We start from the raw sequence: 22,707 nt of genomic DNA, 5'->3' as shown, positions 1-22,707 counted from the left end.
TTAGGTGGTTGTCATGGATCTTCTGAACCTTTCTACTCACTGTTATGCTTTTCAGAAGCCCAAACCATTTGAACTCCCTGTTCCTCAACTTAGACCTCTAGACCCTCAAGTCAAACAAACCACAATGTCTGAATCAGTTCTTCTCTCTGCATTACATTGCTTGGGGACAAGGTCTTAGGAAAGAAGCAAGACTCTCTTGTGTTCTTTAAGCACCTGAGGAGGAGAAAGGCACTGGTGATGGAGTGGGTAGCATAGAGGGTAAGCAGACTCCTCTGGACATGGCACAGGAGCAGGTAGCAGGCTTGGTTAATAGTTCTGGGACTTAGGCATCAAATAGAAAAGTCTCAATCAACCATGTATATGTAGCAAAAGTTTTCCAAAGAAGACAAGGGACAATGCACAATAAATGATAGTTTGGTGTAGGGGGATATTTAGGGGATAATCCTCAATAGAAACAGAGCTTCCCTTTTCTGAGGGCACTTGGGGGAATGGTTGCAGAATGCCTGGGCAACACTTCCACTGAATTTAATAGGCGGTTGCCAGAGACGATGGGTGCCTAACACATTAAAGGGACTCATATAGTCAAAATATCTGTATCTTGTGACTTATAAATGTCTTTAATGTTTTTATGGATTTTCATGAGATAATAAACCTGTTTTTACACAGAATCAAGAAATTCTGGTGTGCTATTGTTCAATAGGGTGACTATGGGGAACAATAATACACTGTAAATTTCAAGAAGCTAGGAGAAATGATGCTGGAAGATTGTACCATAGATAAATGACAAATACTTAAGGGGATACATGTGTTTAACTTGATTTAATCATTTTGCAATATGCATATACTTCGAAATATCACAAGGATCCTATTAATATGTATAATTTTTATGTTTACATGTATCATTTAAAAATAAATATGCTATTTGAAAACAAAACAATCTGCTTATAATGATCTGAACCTGGAATTGAATTTCATTGAACATTCAGTATGAAATCTTTTTTTTTTGTGTGTGTGTGTACCAGATGCTGTGTATGAGTTGGATTTTAAAGTTTAAATTAAATTGCTTTCCATAATAAAGTTATTCAAATATAAAAGTGTAGATTAATACATATCTTTCTATCATCAGCCAGGTTTGACTTACATTAACACTTTTCCATGCATTATTTAGATATTTCTCTCTTTACAAAATAAAGCTCTACAAGCTGGGTGTGGTGGGCCAAATGCCCACCATGCATGCTGTGCTGGGATGCCAATTGCTCTTTGTCTACTGCATAGAACAATCCAGTGAATCTGGTAGGTCCTCAATGCTGTTTTCCTTAAAAGGAGATCTGTCTGTGAAAACATCCTCATGGACTGATCATCTTAGTTAGGGTTGCAATTGCTGTGGAAACACCATGACTAACAGCAACTTGGTAAGGAAAAAGTTTATTTGGCTTATAGGTCCACATCATAGTCTGCCACTGGAGTAATCTTACTTTATTTTATTACATTTATTACAAATATTAAGGGAAAGACATGAGTTAAATGGTCAGGACAGCAGATGAGATACCATATTCTGGTAAGCAGAGAAGGGAACGTATTGACCGATTCTTTCTTTGAGACTTTAATCTTAAGAACAGGTCTGATTTCATTTTAGAATCTGTGACCAGCAGACTGTCATTCTCCTAATGTGTCAACCAGTCTTACTTCAGAAAGAACCAGCCACTGATTCTAAAGTCTTCATCCAATATTTGAATTTATGTTAACTGGTAAGCTCTTTTGGGAAAACAAACATGCGCGCGCACACACACACACACACCTGAATGCACTGTTGTGCAACACTTCTCTGAGCATAACATGGCCATTCGCCAGCCCCAATTAACATACAGAGACTCTGATTTTGATATTATGCTGTTGGCCAGTTACTAGTTTCTTATCGGCTAGTTCTGTCTTAAATATTAACCTATTTCTATTAGTCTAAGTATTTCCATGTGGTCTCATCTTACCGGAGAGAGGGGCTGGCGTTCTGCTCTCTCTGTCTTCCATCTTGGATCCTTTCTACTCTTCCGGAATTCTCCTTGTCTCCTCATCTCACCTATCTTGCTTTCCTTTTGGCCAACAGTGCTTTATTCATTAACCAATAAGAGAAACATATTTACAGAATGACATCTCCCATCAACCATCTTTATCAGAGAAGCTGTTATTGCCTATGAGAGTCTCTCCACAATATGTGTCTGGTCCATTGGCATTCCCTCACAGAAGGAATAAAATAGATTTGGGAGGATCATTGTGCTCTTACTTGATGTTGTAGCTGCCTGCTTTCTCCTGAGCCCCATCCCTGAGTTATCTGTAATTCTGCTGCACATGGTTTCAAGGGGGGCTGGATGAGAGTATACAGGAGGTGAGAGGCTACAGAAGTGGGGGGTTTCCCTGTATGCAGTCTCAGGAGGTCAATATCCATGCCTGGGTAGAACTTTTTGGTGACACAGCGTTTTTTTAGAATCATCCAGGGTCCTGTAAGTAGTCCATTCTGTGTGCCCCTGGCTTATTAGCCCAATAAAGCAATTTTGGTTCACCAAGTTTGATTTGGTACCTTATCTGGGGCAAATAGAGATTTGTTCTTGTCTTCCTAGAACAACATAGGCAGTACATCCTGAATGCAATCAGTCATAGCCCTGTAATGCTCTGCTACCTCAATGGTAGTTCTGACAGCAGTGACGAGGACACAGCCATAGTAATAATGGTAAGTGGCAGTGCTGACAGAGCTTTTTCCTCCCTGCCAGACCATTTTAAATAACCGTGTAATCACGTGGCCCTTAATGCACGTGTGCAGCTTCAAGAACTACATAATCAGAGTCCCTTCCTTTCCAGCTAAATCACTCCATGTCTCCATAGTAATAAGAGCACAGTGTTAGTAAACATATGCCGTTACTACTAATGTTAGTGCTGCTTTTTTTTATTAGAGCTGACCATGTTTGGCTTTTCTGAGAGAGTTGCCATCCTTCTGCTAAGTATTTTCATTTTATCCTTACAATAGTCCCAGGAGACAGGAGACAGGTAATTGAAATTCGCAGGCAAATGGGTGGAACTAGAAGAAACCACCCTGAGTGAGGTAACCCAGATACAGGAAGACAAACATGGTGTGCACTCAATCATAGGTGGATATTAGACATAGAGCAAAGGATCACCAGCCTACAATCCACAACCCCAGAGAAGCTAGGAAACAAGGAGGATCCTAAGAGAGGCATACATGAACCTCCTGAGAAGGTGAAGGATAAGATCTCCTGAGCAAGTTGGGAGTACCAGGGGAGGACGGTTGAGTTGGGGAAAGAATAGAGAAGGAGAGCAAGAAAAGAGATACCATAATAGGTTTAAAGAGAAATCTGGCACTAGGAAAATCTCCAGGGATTCACAAGGATGACTCAAACTAAGAATCTAAGCAATAGAGGAGAGCCTGCCTTAAATTCCTCTCCCCTATAATGAGATTGATGACTACCTTAATTGCCTCCTAGAGCCTTCATCCAGTAGCTGATGGAAGCAGAACCAGGTACCCACAGCTAAGCACTGAGCCATACTCCTGGAATCCAATTGTAGAGAGGGAGGAGTGATGAGCAAAGGGGTCAAGACCATGCTGGAGTAACCCACAGAAACAGCTGACCCGAGCAAGTGGAAGGTCATAGATCCTGGTCTGACAGCTGGGAAACCAACATAGGACTGAACCAGGCCCCCTGAACCTGGGTGTCAGTTGGGATGCCTGGGCAGTCTATGGAAACTCTTACAGTGAAACCTATATTTATCTCTAGTGCACGAATGGGCTTTGGGAGCCCAATCCCTATGGAGAGATACTCTCTCAGCTTGGATACATGGGGGAGGGACTAGGTCCTGCCCCAAATGCTGTGACAGACTTAGCTAGTCCCCCATCAGAGGCCTCACTCTCCCTGGGTACTGGATAGGGGGTGGGATGAAGGGTTGGTGGAGGGAATGGAAGGACAGGAGGGAGAGGGAACTGGGATTGATATGCAAAATAAGATTGTTTTTATTTAAATAAAGTTAATTAAAAAATAAGAATTCAATATTCAATTGAATATTGAGTGCTAGATCCAGGGAGCAGAAAAAATGAAATGGAAAAACAGTGTCAAGTTTCCTAGAAAGGAGAGTTACTCTTCCTGACTGGAAGGGTCCATGGAACATCTTAGATGATTAAAATACTTCTCAGATAGGAAAGAGGATAAATTCTTTCAGAGATTTAAATCCAACTCCATAAAAAATGTTAAGAGCCAGAAAAATTCCACATTTCTTAAAAGACTCTGTAGGCTTTAAATTTCTTTAAATTTTAAAAAATTCTTTAAATTTTTATATTCAACCTATTCCTCAAGTATAAAGGGGAATGGTCTTCAGGTAGAACTTCTGAATGTCCTTCTAAAGGCAATATTAGGGCTAGGGGTTTCACCCACTGATGAGGATAAGAAGTGGAGGAAATTCCCTTAGATAACAGCGAGGTGTTCCTTGGATACCAGCAGCATAGGAAGCCTATGGAGCATCCTGCTCACCCGGTAAAGGATTTTCAGGAACACTCCAGAGAGACATTAGACCAATAGATTATCTGACAGCTTTGACCATGTGGAAAATTGATGTGAAAAGTACATTGCAAAGCTGCCCACAGGTGATGGAGACATAAATATCCAAACCAAATGGAAAATTTAAAAAGGTAATTAATTCCAGGAAAACAGTGAAGGAAGAGGAACTATGATAGTAATATTTTACTTGACTCTTTGGTAAAGTTTTATTCACTTAATGTGACTTAGTGCTCTCAGATGAGTAGGGAAAATGTGGCACAGTGGCGAAGAGCGAATTCTCTGACTTCAGTGGAACTCAACAGATCCTATCAGAGAGAGACAAACAAAAATGACATAAGGAGGCTGGAAAGACAGCTTGGTGGGCAAAGTGCTTGCTAAACAAGTATGAGTTCCTGAGTTCAAATCCCCAGCACTGGAGTAAAAGCCAAGCGTGACAGTATATGGCATGTGGGGAGGTATCAAATGGATCGCAGGGCTTGGCTAGCTGGCAAGTCTATTTGAAACAGTGAGATTGGGCGTCGTTAAGAGACTGTGTCTCCAAAAAATAAGGTGGAGAGTGAATGAGGGAGAAGCCCAACATTGATCACTAGCCTTCAGATGCATGGGCAGAATCATGGATGCATGTACCTGCATACACATAATTGCATGCTTGCAAACACACATACACACACCACACACACATTTTTTTAAATGCTATAATTTTTTTATATCTATGAAGGTAGAAACCAAAAGAAACTGCTAGAGCAATTGAAGTTGTTGCTTTTGGGGTGTGAATTGGAAGTGGTGAGAATTGAACTGGAACATAGGAAATCAATATGAGATGTAGCTCACACCGCCTTGATCCAGGGGTGTCGTGTTATCTGTGAAACTGGAGAAGGTTCACTTGGTAGCTTAGAAGAGGACTTACTACCTGAGGTGCCTCTCAGTGTCTAGGAAGCCATGCTTGCTTCCAGGGTCAAGATTAGCAGACTGAGATTAACATGCCCAGCACCAATGGGAGTGTTCTTGAACCAACACTGCTGTGTGGATGAAGACAAGAAGGCCACCTGGAGGAAGAGGGATGGGACTGTAGTCAGCTGCCTTAGTCAGTGCCATTGCCGGGAGCTTTGGAGTCAGGATAGGTTTTCAGAGTCATCCCTAGAGATATATGGACGACGAGTGTTGTAATTTAAAAAGCAGCTCGAGAGGGAAAGACACCATGTGATAGTGCTTGGGTGGAGGGTTTTTTGTTTGTTGTTTGTTTTGTTTGTTTGTTTAATTAGGGGAAAGTGGGGAGACCAGCCTCTGGGGACAGGAGCAGAAGAAGAGAAAAGAAGGTGGGGAGACAGAAAGACAGGCAGAAAAGCACACACACACACACACACACACACACACACAGAGAGAGAGAGAGAGAGACAGAGGGAGAGGGGGGTAACAGAGGGAGAGAGAGAAAGATGGGAGGTGGGCAGGGCCCTTTAAAAGGGGAGCATAGTGAATATGCACAGGTGGTGCTCTTAGTGGCTGCAGCTGAGGGTGTAACCTGTCAGAAGCCCAAGGGCAGGCCAGATGCCTGAATACTAACACCCAGGATTTACACTGGTCCTAGGAAGGGTTTTTACCCTTGGTGAGCTGATCTTTCCTGGCTAAGACAAGCCCAAAGGATGCTGCTGGGAGCTCAGCATTGTCCCTCCAGGAGACAATGGATACAAGCTGGGCTTGCAGCTTGGGATACAAGCAGCATGCAGTTTGCTTTGATTTCATCCCTGTAATTTTTCTAAGAAAGTTCCCAGATGTCAAATTCTCTCTTTTTGCTAAAGATAATCAGAGTCAATATTTTTTAAAGCTGCCTTAACATTTTTGAGGATTTTTGTGTCCTATAACATACTTTTGATCTCATTTGTTTCACGTTATTTCTGGTGAATAATCAATTTGCTAGAAACTTGGGTGGTAACAGATGGCATGAGATGGAAATGTTGCCTCTGCAATTTAAAAAAAAAAAAACGTTTTCTTTCATTCCAAAAGCTTATTTTTGAGGTGTTTATCTTGTAATCTGCCTATCAAAAGTGTGCTTGTGACTTGGGAAAGAAATGGGCTACTCACTAGTCTGATTGAGTTGTGAAGAATTCCTTTCTTCCTTTTCATCTCAGCTAGACTGAGCAGGCACCACCTATTTGTGCTGCATACAACTGTCTCATGCCAGGAGGGTCCTTTAGTAAGCCACAGGTCTGAACTGGCTTGGGAAGCCTGGTCCATTAAAAGCCGGGCTATGGCCAGATAATTCAGAACCTCATAACAAATTCTGGTCCTCAGCTTCCTATTACATTTCATCTGCTTCCCAGGTTCTTAGGCTTTGATTTTTTCCCCTTAAGTTAGAATTGTTCACTTGTTTTTCATTGCATTTAACCTCTCATATTCAGAGTCTTTGGACTTGATTTTGGCATCATACTAAAACTCCTTTGCTCCTGGCCTAAAGGAGCAAATTTCTTCGCCGATATGTATTTCTATGCCTCCTGGTTTGAGTCTTGCTATGTTTCACGTTGTGTTTGTCTAAACTTTGTTTATTGGCATGCTTTGGGGGAAGAGTTGCTAAGCAGGACAGAGGGGGGACTTATGGTTGAATTACCATGGGGAGCTGGCATCTTCAAGTGGGGATCTCCAGGGTATCTTAAATCCACCACGTGAAACATTCCATCTTGCTTTGAAGCCATCCAGTGATTTGATTACTCTTCAATACCCTGATTTCGAGTTGATGACTCACTCACACTTATGTTTATCTTGGGACAAGTTATGGTCTCCTTGTGTAGCATCTTTGGAGTGAGAATCTGCATGTGCAAACAGGTAAAACCACTGGCGTTTATGCCCGAGTTGATTCAAATGGTGAGATGGCAGGCAGGGGAAGACTCTTAGGGAGGGAAGCAATGAGCCCAGGGATTCTCAGATCCAATGCATTTGATAAGTGTGAAAATCTCAAAGGCCAAAGAGGCAGTTTTAACTGCATTTCCAAAGGCAGGAAGACTCTAAGGAGGTGCATCTGGATTGTTTTTCTCTGTAGCCTGAATAACAGGCAAAAGTACCCTGGGGTTAAGAATCCTTCAACCAGGAAATTAGGATCAGTTATCCATAAGGGCTTTCCACTGGGCACCGCTGGATGTGTTTTTTGCTCAAGCACCCATGGGTTCACTTGGGTAAGTCCCTGAGGACCCACCTCTCTCTACAAGGGGAAGGAGCCAAGTTTACTGCTCCCATTTTTCCTGGTAATGCGCTTTCTGTTCATTACAGACATGTGCTGTTACTATGGGGAATGGACATGGTGAGGATGGACTGTGGAGTGAACTGGGAATGATAACAAGGCTGAAAAGTAAAGGTTTGACAATTGTAGGTTTGGGGTCTACTTATTTTGAGATCTGCAGCTAAGATGGAAACAGCCAGGTAAAGCTTGAGCAGCCAGGTAAGCCTGACCTAGCGATGACATAGCCATGAGCGTCCTGCCCATCATTGGGGGCGGAGTTAGCAGACTGCTGGTTCCCAACAGTGCCTTCTCGGAGTCTGACTTGCTCCTAACACTGAGGTTTAATACAACAAACTTACTTCACACCTGCACAGGAAAGGCACTGTGGAAAGTCTCTGGGAGTTGAGAACAGAGGGACAAGAGACATTTTGCTAGAAAGATGTGACAATTCATCAAGGTGACCAAGGACTCTGGTGACCGACAGCTCAGTTGACTTGACCAAGCAGTAAGCCAATATGTCATATAGAGCAAGGAACAGCGTATAGAGAACTTTGTCAAAATACCTCCTTAATGGGAGATCATTACTGGTTTCGGAACAGAGGAGGGCATCTGTAGAAGTGTTCATTATTTTGGTTGTATTAAGCATGTGGACTAATTATAGTACTGGAGGGATCCTTGTCAGAGAGGAAAACCATAAAAGTAACAGGAACACGTATGTAACTGTCAGGAGCAACTTGCCCAGGTTCTGTAAATGACCTGCTTGATCATTATGCTCCTACCTCCAATGCAGAAGTATACCACCACACCAAGCAGGAATGAAATAGTCCTTAACAGCTTACTCTCAAATTAGAAACCCCAGTTGGTAGGTACTCACATCGACACAAGGAATGTTGCAGCTTAGAATGTAGGATGTAGGGCTTTCTTAGTAAGGCAGAAGGTGGTTTGCCTGGCTAGCAATTTCTCCGTCTGCTCAGGGATTCCTTCCCCTTTCACTTCCTGTGTGAAACTGACCCTTGAGTTTTTGTATTTGTCACAGGCTTTATTTTCGTTTGTTTCTTGCTCTTTGCTCTTGAAATGTTTCCAGAACTGTTAACGCTCTTGCTTGCCTCTGATGGTTTCCAAGCTGTGAAATCTGTTTTCATCGTAGTCTGTCACTGCCGCAACAAAGCCACGGTTCTGTGTGCAGACTTTCACAAGTCTTTCTCTTTGATCTCTGACATTAGCAGACTGACTTATTATTTGTTAGGAATTTATTCTGTGTGGCAAACAGAAAAGCAGCTGAATGCAAGACCACTGTATTCGTGTGATGGGAAGGAGATTATTTACACAGGGTTTGAAAGATGTGGAGAAAATAAGACAGAGGGACTGGAACAAGATGGTCCAAAGGCTTTGGCAACCATGCAGCAGGTACCAGGCACTGAGCAGAAAACTATATGTGTTAGAGCCACATTCCACAAAACAGTGCAGAGTAGTTATTGTTATTGTCACTTCAAAGATGAGAATTTTGAGTTTAATTAGCACAATTCTTTCTTAAAATTAAGCAGCTTTCTACAAACAGAATTAGGCTGTAAACTCTGTATTTGTTTTTCTGATTCCAGTTCCCACAATTGTTCTGTTCCAAGATGACATTAACGAAACCATGACAGTAGAAAGGACCTTAGGAGGCATAGGGAAGGGGCTCTGGAGAGGAGGGTAGGGCAAAGATGCTATGAAGGGGAAAGAGGGAAAATGGGACTTTCACTGGGGAGGGAGGTGATGTCATGGGAGAGGGGAGATGGTAACATTAAGGATATTTGAAAAAGCCGTTTTAAAATGGTGTTATGTCATCGGGGTAACAATGCTCTCTCAAAAGCCATAGAGTATCTGACAGAAACCCCAGTACCTGGCATTGAAACCCCTGAAAACATTGTGAGGAAGACCAAGAAATTGCCAAAAAACAGGATATTGCTGTACCTCTTGGCTGCCTCCTGGAACTTGAGATGTCACTCTCTTGCTGAAGATACCATATGGATTGGACCTAGGGCTTGGAGGAATCAAACTGAAGGGAGCCTGGGCAACTCTTACCTAAGGGCTAGCTCTCATAACATCTGAGGGTTCTATGCAAGGTGCCAAGAGAGGAAAACAATTTATAGTCCTACCTAGCTATAAAGTCTATAAATCCCAACAATGACCAGCCTGGAAAGATGTCTTCAATGGTATTAGTGACACTCATATCTTTGGGGTAACCAACAGCCATCTAATTGGGATTCATTCCTGATACTGTAAATCTATCCAATTTCTCATAGCTGGAGAGGTCAGAGATGATAGAGGAGAACACCTCAGACTCACATAATATTGTGGAAGATGGATTAGAAAGATTGTAAGAGCCCAAGGACCAGGACTGCTGCCAAGACTCCTGCCTTCTAGATATGACAGTGGGGTTTGGGGATTGCACCCATGAAACTTAACAGTACAGCTAAACAAGACCAGAATGATGAACACAGCAGTTAACATAGGGGAGATTTCACAAGAACCCAACCATATCTGAAGAGCTAAAGGAAATGAATGGATACTGAGAAAGGGAGAGTCAGTTTTCTCCAGGAATGAGTCCCCTAATAAATTATCCAGTCTTAAGTGGTCAGCTTTCTACATGTGTACATACAAGCAACATTAAATATACTCAGTAGTGTGTGTGTGTGTGTGTGTGTGTGTGTGTGTGTGTGTGTGTGTATAATTAAAGAAGAAAGGGCCATGATTTTTAGAGGAAGTGAGGGGGGATGAGAAAAGTTTGAGAGAGAAAATGGAAATGATGTAAATGAAGAAATTTTCAAATATTTTTTAAAATAAAAATAATAAGAATACAGACTACTAGGACTCAAAGGGCCCTTGATCACCATCTAAGCTTTTGTTTGCATGTATGCAATTTATGTAGATTCAGCACAGAAACATCTGACCTGACCAAGTGAGAGAATGTGGAGCCCAGTTGTAAAGCTGGGGAACAAGCATTGGATAGAATCAAGCCCTCTGAATGTGGGTGCCAATTAGGAGGCCTGGGGAGTCTATGGGACTTTTAACAGTGGGACCAGTACTTATCCCTAGTGCTCAAATGGACGTTGAGAGTCCATTCCCCATGGAGGAATACTCTCTCAGTCCAGACACATGGAGGAGGGCCTAGACCTTCTCGCAAATGATATGACAGACTTTGATGATCCCCCATGGAAGGCCTCACCCTCCCTGGGGAATGGATGGGGGGTGAAATGGGGGGCTGGGGAACATGGGTGGATGGGAGAGGGAACTGGGATTGATGTGTAAAATAAGATTGTTTCTAAATTAAACAAATACCTTTTTAAAAATTAAAAAATAACCAAATGTCCAAATTATAGAAAGAATTGGCAACAGCTCTTGAATGTTATATGTAGGAGTTTAAAGCATCACAAAAATTATTTTTAGAAGAAAACATATCACATATTATTGATCCTATCATTTATTCCTCATAGGGTTTGTTTATTTATGGCAAAGTCATTTTTACAGCTAATTTCAAAACAAGGCAGAGACATCCTTCTTCCTTAGGCACCCCCTTTTTTCCTCCACTGCAGACTCTCAACCCCAGCATATGCCTGCAGCTTAACTTTATTAATTCAGCTGGACATTGCAGCCTGTACATTTCAGTAAATGGCCTCCATGTATTTGGAACCACCAGTAACGCAGAACCCGAGGCCCTTGTTCTCATGGTATGTTGTTAATGAGCTTCTGTGACCCTCCATGTTTCTCAGAAAAGCATCACTTAGTCTTTCCTTCAGCCCTCAACGTAAGTTACTGAGTCCTAATCCGCTCTTCCATGTAATTGTCTACATATACTCATTATTCAAATTATATACAATTTACTGAATATTAGTGAAATGGAGACATCATCAACTTTATGTTCTGAATTACATTTTAAAATCTGTGTTTGCTTACATTTCAACTAGCTATTTAAAATTATCTTTCACTTACATGAAAAGAAATGAAAGTCATGACTTGGTACAGTGTTATGAATAGTATTATCCTCAGATACCGTGGGAGGGAAGAATTAAAGAGGTTTGTTCAAGCATGTGTATGTTTAAAGTGTGAGCTAGACATCAGAACTCAAGCAAATCCGTGCTCCTTATATCTTAGGAATGGGTATTAGATAGTTTCGGTGTCACTTGATACGCTTTCACAAAGTACCCCATGCATCCAGGAGATTGACTTTCCATGTATTAAAATATCATTTTGGTTGGCTAGGGAATTTTGTTGTCCAACAGTAAGTCTTTGGAAATCCAGGGGAACGCCCAGCTCATTGACGGAGACCCTTTGAAGTGCTCATGATCTGAGTCACCTGGACTCATGTTTGGAAAGGTAATAGTGTTGAAAACAAAAGGCTGCTAGTGGCTGATCTGGTGACACGGCCCAGCAGCTCTAACATCCCATGACATCTCATGTTAGTGCATATGTGTCATAACAATTGAGCCCTCTTCCCAGACTGCAAAGGACAGAGTTTACCTCTACAGAGTGAGCAGTAAGTGAGTGAGCTCCAGGTCCTACTAAGTGACACATCAATCTCCAAAACTTAATAGCATGACTCCATGTTACTCTCCCAAGTTTAAGTCATCAGTTCTAGGTCTAGAGCCTAGGAAGCCATGGTTCCTGTCTACTGCCCCACCCTTACGCATAAGACATCGGCATCGAGCTAATGTCTTAAGACCTGATTTTAATAGATCATTACGTGAAGTGTTGTTTAGAGTCTTGCTATGAAGATGACTGTTGCCCAGCGACAGCAGGTCTTAGCAAGAACTATCACTCTGTTAGATTCTTGAGGTAAGCAGATCTTGCTAGGAAATACAGAGTATATAAACTTGACTTTTACAAATGAAATTCAAGGCCTATTTCTGTCTGACAACTGAATGTAAGAGCAACCATGCATGCCTCCAACTGTGTCATTCCCATGCCACTTTTACCCCCAAGTAACCTTTGCTTCTCCCATCTGACACCGCAACCATGACAGAATGAGATTATTTTAAGAGTTCTTTAGTGACGTCCTCAAGATTTGGCTAGGAGACAAAGAACAGATTCTTTCTATTTTCTCCATTGCTTCCATCCAGGAGGGGCCATCAGAGATCACGTGAGGACAAATTCCCTTGGTCTATAATGGCCCTCTAATGTCAAGTTCTTGGCTGTCAGTGCCCTGCCAGAGTCCTTGCCCTTCTCCTCTGAGGGAAAGCAGCCCGATTAGTCAGCAGTTTGACTCATATGTGCATCAATAACACACAGCCACACCGCAAAGCAAAATGGGAAATGAATAGCAGCTCCCTTGCCCGATCCGGTGTCACATTGTTTCAGATAGAATTCCAAATGGAAATTCAGATGGTTCTTGGAATAACAGAAACATTTGGATCTTTGAGCTGCGACTGCAGGTCAGATCTGAGTACGGTACCACAGGGAGGATGGTGGGGAGCAGCCAGGAACTCCTACTTCCTTCTAGTCTCCTAGCTGGCCGTATCAGTGGTTTTGTGGCTCACTCTGTGGAATCTAGTGTCCTCTCTTCCAAAGTTGTTACTAGAAAAAGGAAGTTTTTACTTTCTTGAAAATAATAATAATAATAAATTGTAACGGCCTCTATAAAATAGGGTATTGTTCACCTTCTGAGGGAAATAAGTAGCCCCCATCCCATCTAAATTTTGCCTGGAACTTATTTGTACATAGAGTGTTTACAGATATAACGATTGATAGTTATAATGAATTCAGTGACTGTCATTCCTGGGAGGATAGACTTCTATACAGGGACACATACAAGACAAGGTCATGCAATATTGTTATCAGAGCTGAAGCAGGGAGCCTAGGGCTCGTCAGTGTTGTGGAGCTCTCTCCTCCCAGCCTCAATGTGGTCATTGCTATCTTGAAGTCATAAAATTGGGCCTACTACATTTTCTCATGGAGAGGGCAGAGGGCTCAGGAGACAGTATGTCGGAGTAAGGCCCTGCCCCTCCCTCAAGATCTATAAATGATAATGGTTGCTGGGAAGCAAAACCATTTTCTTTCAAATTTCTCTTTTTAAAGTGACAGGATGGGAACATTTATTGCATAAAACGATGAAGACATCAGTACCAACATATCACACAGTGATAGACATTGTTTCTGCTATAGTGCCACATGAGCCACCCAGGGTGGAGCTCTTGTTGACCTCCACGGTGCTGGCCATCTTTGCCAAAGTTACACCAGTAACAAACCAAAATGTACTTACGAATGCCCTGTGCAAGAAACAAAACAAGAGGTTCCTATCTTTATCTGGACTTTCAAACTGAAGAACAAAGAAAAATTAACTAAATGGCTGCTGGTTTAGACGTTCAAGGTGGCCTTGGCACTACCATCTATGTCCCCCCAACTTCAGTCAGAACTATTTAGTGACAAAAATGCACATTTTAAAGTTTTTTGGATTTATTTGTTTCGTGTGTATACGTGTTTTGCCTACATGTGCAAGTGTGCGGCACATGTGTGTGCTTGGTGTCTACAAAGGTCAGAAGAGGCTTCAGATTCCCTGGGACTGGAGTTGCAGGTGGTTGTGAGCCACCTCGTGGGTGCTGGGAATTAAATCCAGGTCCTCTGGAAGAGCAGTCAGTGTCCTTAATCACTGAGCCATCTCTCCAACACCACACATTCTATTTTAGAACACCATCCTTACAACTTCGAGAAGGAAGAAAGAATTATGATAGAAAATGCTAGAAGCCTATTTAGTGTCTATACCAGTATCTTTACTTGTTGATTTTAGCTTTCTCTAATATTCTATGAAACACCATGGCTCCTCTGTTGCTTATGCATCGCTAAATATACCTACAACCTAAAAGATAATGCTCTGTGTGTGTGTGTGTGAGAGAGAGAGAGACACAGAGAGATTTTTATAAATAGCAAAATCTTTTAAAATAAAAAACTTAGCCTTTAAATTCTTTCGTAGAAGTAGCAGGCTTCAGGCTGGTGCTGAAGGAAGAGGCAGACTCCCTGGAGCCCCAGTGTCTTCATGAAATGGACAGTCCATTTTTATTAAATTTTAACAAAAAGGAAACTCTAGAAACACATTAAGTGGTTTATTTCATTTTGTGACCTAGAGGAACATTCTCCCATCTAACTTTCTAGTGATCTAGGGCAGAATGAACTAGGGCTTGTTTTGTGTCACTCAGGGTCCCCTCCACCATGGTAGGGCACAAGGAATTGCCTTTCTCTTGTGTGGGAGGCTGTGTTTGTGAGGCTGCAGTGAGAGCCAGCTGACATGCCCATGGTTCGTACCTGAGAGGGGGAGGGGAAGTGGGAATTGGGAAAAGGCTAGCTAAAACCGTTAAGGGGAAAGATGGAGACACTGGAGTATTGGCAGGAGGGCCATCCAGTCCATACTGAAAAACCCTGAGTTTATTTTTCACCATTCTTAAATACCTTTACCAAAAAAAGGGGGGGGGGACACCGTGTCCCCTTTCTTCCTCAATTCTCCAAGGATTAGGCAACCATACCTTTTATTTAATTTCTGGTTATCTGGCCTTGAGAGTCAAGAGTAACCACACTTCAGACCAGGTCTGTTGTTATTTAGATAAGACATCCAAGGCCAAGATCAAACATCCTACTGTAGCCATGCCTTTGACCTTTAGGTCTTATGACTTACTAAGGACAGTTTTGAACTCTCTGACCTCTAGTCAAGATGGAGTGGAGCCATCTTTACGGGTCCCGACACCCTTGTAGAGTGGCATCTTTGTCCCTGCTCTCCTTTCCTCTGGTGCCATGAATGGCGTTGTATTGTCACTTGGCTAATTGTTGTTGTTGATTACAAGTTCCTACTGCTATTCATGTGTGGGAATGTGAGGCCTGGAAAATGTTTTGTCTAGGGGTGGGGGGAAGATAACAGTAAGAGCAAGACAACCAGTTGGTTTCAGGGAGAGGAGTTTTCTTGGTGGAGCTTTTACTGTTAATATAGAGTGCTGCTCGTTGTAGTTCACAGGCATCATATCTGGGAAAGACTATTGGTGGCTTCCCTCCTTTGGGAGCTTGAATGGTGCCTTCTGGTACCTCTAGGACCATGTCTGAAGTGCATTTGTCTCCAGCAATAGGGACTTACCCTCCACCTCTTAGGGGCAATCAAGGGCAATAGCAATAGGCTGTATGTTAACAACATTGACCAACAACTCATGCCTGCTCTTGGGGTTTTTGTTGTGGTCTTTGGCTATAGGAAGAAGCATTGTTAGCTCAGATGAGAGAATTTCATTTCAACTTCATATGTTGATTTATATAGACTTATGTGTGTTATGTATTTAAGGTAAAACATCAATAGTGTGATTCCTTAGGATGTTTTCAGAAATCCTTACTATTATTTTACAAACCTCTCCCCTTCCTTGAAGAGCCTTGCCCCAGACCTTTGGTTTTGACCTTGGTTTTCTTCCAAGCCTGAGCTCCTATTAAATATAAGTAATTAATCTATTTTTATATCTTTCTTAACCTACCAAGATAACAGATGTTTTTAAGTTACTATTCTATTGCTGTGGTAAACATGATGACCAATGCAGCTTATAGAAGAAAGGGTTTCTTTGACTCATGGTTCCAAATGGATAATAGCCCAAGATGGCTGAGAGAAGGTAGCCTGCAGCAGGGGGCTGGAGTAGCACCTGAGAACGCAAATCTTGAAACTGCAAATAGGAAGCAGACACTGGGGATGGTGCAAGTCTTTTGAAACCACCAAGTTCCTGTCAGTGACAATGCTTCCTCCAACAGGGCATTACCATGTACTCTTCACCAGTCAGGGGTCAAAAATAATGGAGACTTATGGGGACATGTCATTCAAACCATCATACGGATGATAGTTATGCTTATTTCCTTCATTCTACACACACACACACACACACACACACACACACACACACACACACACACAGAGTCCCAGTCTGCTTTCTATTGCTGTGTTAAAGACTACAAACAAAAGCAAATTGGGCAAGAAACAAGAAAGAATTTTATTTGGCTTACATGTCTGTCATGGAGAGAATCCTGTGGCAGGAACACAAGCAGGCCAGGAACCTGGAGGCAGGAACTGAAGCAGAGTCCTGGAAGAAAGGCAGCTTCCCACGACTTGTTCAGTTTGCTCTTTTCTACAACCCAGAACCACCCGCCCATGGTGAGCCGAGCCCCTTTACATCAGTCTTTAGACAAGAAAATGCCCACAAGCATGCCTACAGGCCAATCCTATGGAGGGATTTTCTCAACCTAGGTTCACTTTCCCATATGATCCAAATTTGTGTCAACTTGGGAAAAACAAAACAAAACAAAACTAAAACAACCCCCCCCCCAAAACAATAACAACAAACAAAACAAAACCTAACCTGGCTGTCCCAAAGTATCAAACTTTCACCCAAGCAACTAAAAATTTGGATGAGTCAACCACAAAGATAATCACTGCTTTTAATTGATGTAATTTGCCCTGCCAGCAAGCTCAACAGTAGGATTCTGTATGCATGTCAATACATCCCAGGTAGGGACTACCTAGTACGAAGATGCTACAGAGTAGACACTCTATAAATATTCATGAAATGAGTGAATCAGTATGCACAAGAGATGCAACAAATATTCCCTCAACCCATCCATCCCTCTCATATTTAAAGTTTTGTATCTCTATGTTCAAAGAGAAATAAAAGCCCATCCCTTGGCTGTGGGAAGAAAAGTCCCAGATGTGAAACTGTTGGAGCAAGTCGCGAGCTGCCATGTGGAAGCAGCAGGCTCCCGGGCTGGAAGTGAGGGGAGGGGCAGACACTCTGGTGCCTCAGGGTCTTCACAGATGGCCAATTTTTATTAAATTGTAACCAAAGGAAACTCTAGAAACACATTATGTAATTTGTTCTACTTTGTAACCTAGAGGAACATTCTACCATCTCAGTTTCCAGATAATAACTTTTTGTTCTACATACAGTTTTTCCTTATTATTATTATTTAAGTTGATTTTTTATGAATTGATTTTCTCAGGCATTTTGACATAGTGACAAAAGGCTGACTAACACAATTACATTTTTTATACTTTATGGACCTATATTGAAACATTGTTGTCAAAAATATCCCGATGTTTACTTTGGTGTTGATTCTTGGGGTTACTCCTGACTAATCCCAAATATCCCCCCTTAGAATGCCATATAATTAGAATCACATTCAGTAATATGCATTTCTGTCTGCTCTCCTTTGTTTCATGACTTGATATGTCAGTTCTTTTGCCATTGAGAAAGAATCTGTTGTTTGGACATACCACAGTTTATTTATCCATTGACCCACTAAAGGGCATACTGATTGTTCCAAGTTTTGGTGCTGCAAGTAAAGCTTACATCGATATTCCAGTTTCATGTGGACATGGGTTTTCAATTTATTTGGGATGAGGCCTCAGGGGGGGTCCCTTTAGTCAAGAAGCAAAATTGCTGGTTTATACTGTAAAGATATGATAAGTTTTGTGAAGAGACTACCAAACTGCCTTTCAGCCTGAATTCCACAGAAAACAATTATATATATATATATATATATATATATATATATATATATATATATATAGTGGTTTTGTTGCTCTATACACTTTCCTGCATTTTACTCAGTATTTTTCATAGATATGTGGTGGTATCTCATGGTTTAATTTGCATTTCCCTAATGCTATATAATGATGATCATTTGCATATGTGCTGTGTATGTCTTCCTTGCTGAGGTAACACTTTAGTTCTGGTATGAATTTTTAAGTGGATAGTTCATTTTCTTATTGTTATATCTTAACTTTGTAGATTACATGTTCGTGTTCACCAAAGATTTTTGTTGTTGTTGAAGTCTAGTCCCGGATGTGATGGTATTTGGACATGGGACCTTTGGAAGATGATTGGGCCATGAGGTGAACCCTTGTGAATATCTACTACTTTTATAAGAGGTCCCGGAGAGCACTTTAGGTATGTCTTTTGAAAATATGTATTTCCAGTCCATGATTTTTATTTTCATTCTTTTGACGAAATTTTTGTGGATCACAATTTTAGTTTTAAAGCCCAAATTATTAATTGTCTCATTGGTCATTTCCACACTGCTATGTCTAGAAAACCAACCGCCTTGATACAGTTTTTAAAACAAACACGTTATTCTTTGGGGTGGAGAGGGTAAAAGGCTCTCAAAGTCTATTATTATTATTATTATTATTATTATTATTATTATTATTATTATTCACTGTACCTTGGTAATAGTCAATGAAGCAGAAGTAAGGAAACAAACATTAATGGGCAGTTAAGATTTTACACAGAGAATTTCTACTCAATTAGTTCAAAATAAAGGGCAAAGTGATGTGCTTTAGCCTCAGATTTTTTTCTGTATTCTTAGGTTACATTGTTCAAGAGAAAGATCAAGCCAGTTTGGTTAGAAAAAAAAATACAAATTGGTCAAATTCTTTTTCCCATGTTGTGGGGAACTACACTGAATTTAGATTCAGTGGAACTCATGAAAGCAAGAATCCCAGAGTAACCCCAGTCCATAGTGTAGTTAGTCAGTCTAGTCTTTCCTTGAGGCACACTGTGACACAGGGAAGGAATAAGAGGCTTGGAGCAGCTTAGGGATGCAGTCTAGTAGGGCGTCCCAAATGATGTCTTGACCAGTGAGGATAGTGATTTTGGCCAGTCAGTGCTGAGACATCCTTTATATCATACAGGAAGCAGAATATAAGTGAAGTACTTCTAAAAATTAACTATAATTGATTTGTGTGTGTGTGTGTGTGTGTGTGCATGTGAACACCTCAGGTGTCATTCTATGAGAATATCATCCCTTATGTTTTAAGACAAGGTCTTTCATTAGACTGGAGCTTACCCACTATTCTAGGCAAACTGCTCAGTGAGCCTCAAGGACCTGCCTGCCTCCAAACTCCCAGTGTTGAGTTTACAATATGTGACATTGTGCTAATTTTCAACCTCCACATACAGTCATCCCAGGTGAACACCACAGCCTTGAGATGACTGCTTTATCTTTTCAACTGGATGCATTAGTTTACCATTAAGCTATAGATAGTAGAGATTGCATTAATTTATCGTTATAACCAATTTTAGCACAATTTTAGTCGCATAGTTAAACCTTTAGAAATATTCATTTAATGAAGGAGCAAATGACATCCCAAGTAGCTAGCTAGTCCAAGGTCATGGAGCCAATCATTTATAGAGCTGGGTTTGTGCTTCTCAAGAAAAAGCCACTTTCTATTCCCCCAAACTGTGATAAACACACCAAGTTCCAATGAATCTCTTCCTGATGTTCATAGGAGAATACAAGCTCAGGGTTTATGTTCCTTTTCTGCAAAACATTATGTGATTGTGGGCAACTGAATAGAAGATAGTGACATACACATTGTTATTTCAATGTCAAACATTTGCTGTGATTTTTAAAATCCAAGTAAATGTTTCATACTGGTAAAAATTGTAGGCCCTGGGGTGTGGGGAGAGATGCTCTGTTTTAGGAATAAAAGGAAGTTCTTGCTCAGCTCAAAACACTTTGGCACAAGGCAACTCTTGTGGGCTTTCTACACAGAAAGGCTCCTGCCTTTGGATATGCCAGAAGCTGCTGTCTGTCTACCGTGTGACATCACACTCTACCCAGAGTGTTGTAGGATCAGGGTCCCTGTCTATTCTGGTCTTGAACTTGATGTAGATGAGGATGAACATGAACTTGCTGTCCTTCTGCCTCCACCTCCCAAGTGCTGAGATAAGTATTACCCACTATGCCCATTCCAGAACTCATGAGTGATGGACTTTGAGGTGGTTGAGATGGGGTAATAGGATTATAAGGTGGAGGACAGTTATTAAATTGAACAGGCACAGCTCAAATCCATCTTGGTCATCCAGGGACTCTAAGAGCTTAACTACTTGTATTTCAGGAAGTAGCACTAAGCTAATCATGCTTCATGGGGATGGGCCAGGGAAGTTCTTTCTTATTATTTTATGTGTTATGTTTATTTAAAAATAAATATTCACTTGTTTTATAAATAGGAAAGATTCTTTTTCAAACAGCAAAAGTCAAGAGAATATAGGCTATTAGAATGGATTTTCTGAGAAAGTAATTGAATCCACCTGTTTTGGGATTATGATGATCTATTATTTCCCATGACATTACCTAGTCAATGAACCACATGAACTGTTAGCTTCTATTAATCATTGCATGCATTTTTAGTCTTTTCTCTTCTTGACATGCATCTACATCATAGATAATAAGTCTTGATGACTTGTCAAACACTGAAACACTAACTTCTAGTTTTCTTTGAATTTCAAGTTGAAATGGCCCCTATGTTGATCTCATTCAATTGTGGCTGGTAGAAAATAGAAATATTAACTTTCATCAAAGTAATGTGTAATTTAGGAAAAGAATCACAAGCCAGTGGCAGAGATTGACACTCTCATAAGCCTGCTCAAACATATCTGCTCCAATACTTGCAGCTATTATAATAGATATCTCTCTCAGAGTTATTTCAGTTCATTTCAATAAGAAACAATTGTTGAGAAAAAAAACATTATTGGAAATCAGGAGGGATTCATAGCATTACAGTCGATATTAAAAGAACCAATGGGCTTTGCCACTAATCCCACTTCAAAGAATGATACCCTATTATTAAGCACATTTTACCCCCATTTTTGTTTTTCCTGGTTGGTGCCAGAGTTTTCTTGGCTTATAGTGGGATAGGCTGAATAGACCAACTTTCCTTTTCATCCGCATATTCAATGGATCTAGTGATTCTGAATCCAAGTCACTTGAATATTGATGGAACCATTATGTTCCTCATGAATACAGATTGATATAATAAATACTGCCAAAAGGAAGAAAGGACAGAAGGAGGGAAGGAAGGAAGAAAAGAAGGAAGGAAGGAAGGAGAGAAAAGGAAGGAAGGATGACAAGCTTATGTGAACCAGGGTGGTGTATACAATCATCCATTGATATCAAGCTAAAGGGATGCTTAGGCATACAGGGAAAGGATTCTTTGGTAAGTGAACCTCAAAGTTGAGTAATTAACATGTTATAATCCATTAACTATTTGAAGATTATTCTATTATTGAATGAGGCACTCACCTCACATTTTAACTAGACCAAAGCTATCAGTTTTATCTGGGGAGGAGTGTGATAGGAATGAGTGGGTACTAAAAAATAAAATAAAATAATAAAAAAAAAATCTCAGTTGGGATTCAAATTTTCTCCTGGAAAATTTATAGTTTGAAAGAAAAGTTAGGATTTCGTTCAAGGGTACCTTCCAATTCCTCTTCTAAGAGTTTCAGTGTGGCTGGATTTATGTTGAGGTCTTTGATTCATTTGGACTTATGTTTTGTGCATGGTGATAGACATGAGTTTATCTGCAGTCTACAAGTCAGCATCCAGTTATGTCAGCACCATTTGTTGAAGATGCTTTCTCTTTTCCATTGTATAGTTTTAGCTTCTTTGTAAAAAATCAGGTGCCCATAGGTTTTCAATTCTATTCCATTGGTCTTCCTATTTTTGCACCTATACCAAGTATTTCAAAAGCTAACTATTTTAAGGCTTGAATACATGAAAGTATTCATATTAAAACTCCGTAGATTAGGAGGAGCACATGTTATCAGGAAAGTATGTTTTCCCGTTGGAGAAGAGCTATGGATCCTGAGTTTAGGGGAGGCAGAGAGCTGTAAGACATGTTTTGTTTGGCTGTGTCTGTCAAAGGTTATGTGTTGGGAGCTTCATCCCAAATGCAATGTGTTGGGAATATCTCATTTGCATTGGATTCCAAGCCTTCAAAACTGTAAGCCAATACATTTCTGCTTCTTGTTAATTGGCCAAATGTTTCCCTGCTACATCAGCACAAAACAGATTAAGAAAGCAACACAGGATCTCCTGAGGACTGGGGACTGTGCCCAAGGGAACTTCTCCTGGAGGACCAGCCTATCCAGAGTCTGCCAGTGTCCTAGTTCTGCCTCC

The 22,707-nt window shown here is 41.0% G+C and overlaps 1 pseudogene; it reads left to right on the top strand.

Moving 5' to 3' along the window:
- Positions 1-1,229: 1,229 nt before the first annotated feature.
- Positions 1,230-22,707, top strand: part of LOC127221013 (heat shock protein HSP 90-alpha-like) — a 36,836-nt pseudogene continuing 15,358 nt past the window's right edge.

Source organism: Phodopus roborovskii, unplaced genomic scaffold, assembly GCF_943737965.1.
Source record: "Phodopus roborovskii unplaced genomic scaffold, PHOROB, whole genome shotgun sequence".
In the NCBI taxonomy this organism is placed as follows: Eukaryota; Metazoa; Chordata; class Mammalia; order Rodentia; family Cricetidae; genus Phodopus; species Phodopus roborovskii.
This window is presented reverse-complemented; position numbering and strand designations above follow the sequence as displayed.